The 4,740-nt window shown below is 39.4% G+C and overlaps 1 protein-coding gene across 8 annotated transcripts in view; it reads right to left on the reverse strand.

The window, feature by feature from the left end:
• LOC134811081 (protein FAM184A-like) overlaps window positions 1-3,731 on the reverse strand; it is a 42,919-nt gene extending 39,188 nt beyond the window's left edge. For 7 of the 8 annotated variants that reach the window (XM_063817796.1, XM_063817795.1, XM_063817797.1 and 4 more), the window contains exon 1: window positions 3,583-3,731. The gene's annotated coding sequence lies outside the window, so the exon portion shown is untranslated. Of the gene's footprint in view, window positions 1-2,853; window positions 2,917-3,582 lie in introns of those variants that run through there. The other variant, XM_063817794.1, reaches the window with a different exon arrangement.
• Window positions 3,732-4,740: the final 1,009 nt, after the last annotated feature.

Below are 4,740 nucleotides of genomic sequence, written 5' to 3' on the forward strand. Positions count from 1 at the left end.
ATTTCTTTATTGCCATGCCTTTCAGCATACATTTACAAATTTAGGCGACGAAGTGGCGTTCCAAACAGGCTTTTGGTCTAGGTTTTGCCACAGCCCAAAAGCTATTATTTAATTGAAAGATTGAAATCGACCTCATTCTTTGAAGATCAGCTAAACTTCTACCATTTAAAATCCGATGCAACCGACAGCAAATTTAAATTGTAGTAACTTAAACAGACATTGAATATGATCAGCAACAGTGTTCACCAAAAGCAATCTACTTCATGATGATTACCTACAAAAACACCGGGACATAAAATTTAAAGCCAGAGCTTGTTGTACGAACAGAGACAGACTGCCGCGAGGCATCTTCCCCAAAGACAAAGACACTTTGTGGGCCAATGGCTTAAAAAATGAAATATTCCACAATGTTTTATGATAACATTTTTAGTATATAATAACAAGTGTAAAATTGTCACTAACATTTAATTTGCGGAGACAAATGTTATTATATTAACGTGTTTCGTTATCTCCGTTATACTAATACCGAAATATGAGAGTTTTTCGAAGAAATAGCGAACACAGATACTTTTATAGAAATTTTCCCATTTTGTTATAATATGAATATTAATAATATAAATGAATAATAATAAATGAATAACTATATATGAATACTAATAATATAATACAACAAAGTCGTTGTTTGCGAAGCTCACTACTAGTACTGGCAGTGGCACTACAACCTAAAACGGTATTAAGCAAAGTTGCACCACTTAGTTCATAACTACATTCATAACCATTTTACTCATAATAACCCATAACCTTAAAATCAAAACCAAAGTGGAGGTTTTCTTTTAGGTGACTGAACGGATTTCTGCCTTGGATAATTAATATTTAGTTATTGACCACAAGTACTAGTAGTAGTACTACTACTATTTGAAGTAGCCCTAGAATTACCTCAAAGATACGATTAAAGTCGACTATTAACTTTAAGTCATGTCAAGGTATATAGTATTAGTAATTGGGTTCTGGCAGTGCTAAAATTTTGTTAAACTTAAAATAAGTAATAAACTACTATGTACTAAAACCCGCACAATAAAGTGGGTCCGGGACCTGTCAGCGTGGGATTCGTGGGCGCAGAAAATTATGTTGAGGAAAAATTAAATTCTTAATTCTCCATTCTTATAGTCATACCCAAACATACAACATAGTCGAATAGAGATTCCGCCGAATCTCTATTCGTTGTTTATAAACATAATAGTCTGGGGTCCCCTTACCTGAGGACCCCAGGCTTTAATGTTGGTAGAGATTAGGCGGAATGACAGGCTGAGCGCGGCCCAGTAAGGGTCCCCAGGTAAACACGTGAAACTAGTCCCACTGTACTGCTCACGTTACCTGACACGCCAATGCCAATGCACAGCTCTCTACACTTTAGTTTTCGAGCTTGAGAGTTAGATTTTAGAGTAGCAAGCTGATAATGCCGACGTTACCTGGGGACCCCAGGCTAATATATAATAGTGTTCATAAACACCTATTGAAGCCGCTGCGGAATGAGAGGCTGAGCGCATGCAGTAAATTGTAAATGCCCACGCCGTCGAGTATCACGCAGAAGAGTCCGGACCACTACTACTAGGCCTAATAAACTTAATGTCACCCACCCCCTCCTACACCCATTCCCAAGCCATACCATATTTTAATTCAACCAAAGTTTAACACCTTATGTGTTTAATGTGATTATGGATTAACTGCTTGATTTACGATCAGATGAATATTATACAGTAATATTAATTATACTGTATACTACTTAGGGGTCGTTCACATCGCTTCTACTAAATCGCTCGCCCAAATTTTAAGAAAATTCTTGTAAAAAGGCCCTTTGGGTATGAAATAGATCTCATTCGGTTGGGATTAGGGTTTATGTAAAACCGTTTTGTACGGCTGCAAAACCATAAAAACCAAAGTCACGTGAAATTTTTGGGCGAGCGAATTAGTAAGAGCCCGTTCACATATTACGTAATCAATATTTTGGCAATTTTTACCCCCCCCCCCCCACCCCCCTCCCTCCGTAATCAACCGTAATCAAGACCGAACCCCCCCATATTACGTAATCAAGGTTTGACCCTTCCCCCCCCCCCCCCCCCCCCCCCCCCCCCCGTTATCAAGACCCAACCCCCTCCTATATTACGTAATCAAGATTAGACACCCCCCCCCCCCCTTACATGTTCATGTTAAGCCATTTATTTATTAAAAGCTATCACAACGGATTAATGAATGAAATAATCGCAAAGCACTTACTAAACGAAAATTGGTTTAAAAAACGAAAATTTTGATTACATAATTAACGAAAATTGTCCAATTTGTATTTTGAAAATCGGTAAATAATTAAAATGTTGATTACGTAATCAACGACCAAACCCCCCCCCCCCCCCCCCCCCTTAGGGGTCGTTCACACATCACATATTACGTAATCAGCCGAGGGGGGAGGGGGGTTTCCAAATGCTTACGGTTGATAACGGGGGGGGGGGGGGGGTGCCGGGGGGTTTCGGCCGTTGATTACGTAATCAAAATTTTCTTTTTTATCACTTTGATAGTGATAAAATTTAGAAATTGATCGAATATCCGGCTATAATAGTAAGTAGTTTAGCATGATCAGGGTAGCATGAAACGTAGAGAAAAGTGTTTTCTAGGAAAAAAGTCAGGGGGGTCAGGCCATGATTACGTAATATTGCTGTCAGGAGGGGGGGGGGGTTGGGTCTTGATTACGGTTGATTACGGAAGGGGGGAGGGGGGTAAAAATTGCTAAAATATTGATTACGTAATATTATGTGAACGACCCCTTATATAATTTTGTAAATGGATAACGAAAATAAAAACCTCAAGATTTGCTCCTATTTGATGAATCGCTAAGACCAAAGCACAAGTTATAATAATTACTGTAAGTGTAAGTGTGAAGTGCAACCAAGATGCAGCCAACTCCAGTCCTTGGTCCTCTGTTAACTTCGGCCAGACTTGATTTACGAGTTGGTGACAGTAGAAGGTCGTCGTTCACAATTTACAACGGCCATCTAGCACATATTGGTAACACTATTACAGCAACGCTAAATGGCAAATGGCGACTGCGAGCAGCGCTGTTCGCCAGGCTTAAAGTTAAGCGATAGGTAACACTAACTTGACTGCTGACGGAGAAAACGGAAATAATATGCTTACATTATCGAATTTTGTTAAGCAATCTGTCGTGGCCGGGCCCTCTTATCTGTTTGGCGTTAAGAACAAGGAAAACAAGTAATTTTAAATACGTTAATCTCAGCGGTGGTGCAGGTAATCTCGTGGCAGTGGGTCTCCGTCTACTCAGACTAGACCTAAAAGTGGTCGTTTTCGAACATGAGCTAAGTTTTAATTTCGTACCTCTTCACCATTTAGACGTAGCAAAAACGCTTTGCCCATTTTTCAATAGCGAGATTCCATTATAAATATATAACTATAAGATATAAATATTGGCCAGACCAATGTAGACTAGATTACCAATTACGTCTCCCCGTGATCCCACATCCAGACCCCAATTTGAATTAACCACATATTAATATGAATTACGTTTACACTTACAAAGAGGTAAAGTTTTTGAGAAAGTCCACCGGTAGTCAACTTGTTGATTGTTTATCTCCACCCCTTTTATAGTGACCGTGAATTGATTGGTTCTGTGAGCTGTGCTGTAAGTGTAGTATAGGCATAGCTGTACTCAAAATGTGAACTCTCGTAATTTCCCTGCATTTGTACTGTTCATTTCCTGTCAGTATTTAATTCTATTAAAATCAAATGATTGGATGCTTGATGAATACATGATTTGTTTTTGTACATGTGCAACTTTAAGCATGGGGGTTGATAACTTCACAAGCAACACATCCGGGTGTCCACAATAATGTCTATTGTGATCGTGATTTTTCAAGAGCAGTAGTGACTATGAGACCATAATCATTCCCATTTTGATCCCTATCCAGTGTCCACTCCTCGATGTTTCAGGACAAATTACGCAAATAGAGCATCTTTGGGATAATATTAATTGGCGGTGAAGAAAATCCCCTAGTGCTCTTGAGAAAAAACAATCACAATGGAAACTATTGTGAAGAGCCGGATATTGACTATTTGTGCCACCACGGATAAAAGGCCTTTTAAAGGCGACCTTTTAAAGGCGACCATGTAGTTAAACCCAGATGTGTTGCCTGTGGATCATCAACCGTACTTACTGGGCGGCGCTCAGCCTGTCATTCCGCCATATCTTCAATCGTGTGATTATGAACACCAAAGTCTGAGATCCCCAGGTAACAACCGTACCAGTCATTGGTGTAAATTTAAAAGGGCCGAATTTCAACTATCGGGACCATCTATTATGTTGCTGGTGAAGTTAAATCTTGTGAGTTTCTCATTAGCTGCAAGCGTCAACATGAACAAGATATGGTTTAATCATTTAGCCAGAATGGATGACAGACCACCTCACCCAATTCCCACACAGTAATGAGTAAACAGGGCATCCAATCATATCAGCCCAAATCCCAAAACGACAACCTCGCCAAAGTCACATTACAACTGCACCAAAATACGGCAACATCACCCAAAATTTTCGGGTTAAAATGACGACATTTAGAATAATTCCTTTCATCAAATCACTGATTACATTAAACCGAAACACCGTTGCGTATGCATGTAGTACAGTATAAGTAATCCTTGAATCGTTCCTACAAAGTCAGTAAGACGAAACAACATTTT

Source organism: Bolinopsis microptera, chromosome 2 (assembly GCF_026151205.1).
Source record: "Bolinopsis microptera isolate Bmic1 chromosome 2, MBARI_Bmic_1.0, whole genome shotgun sequence".
Lineage (NCBI taxonomy): Eukaryota > Metazoa > Ctenophora > Tentaculata > Lobata > Bolinopsidae > Bolinopsis > Bolinopsis microptera.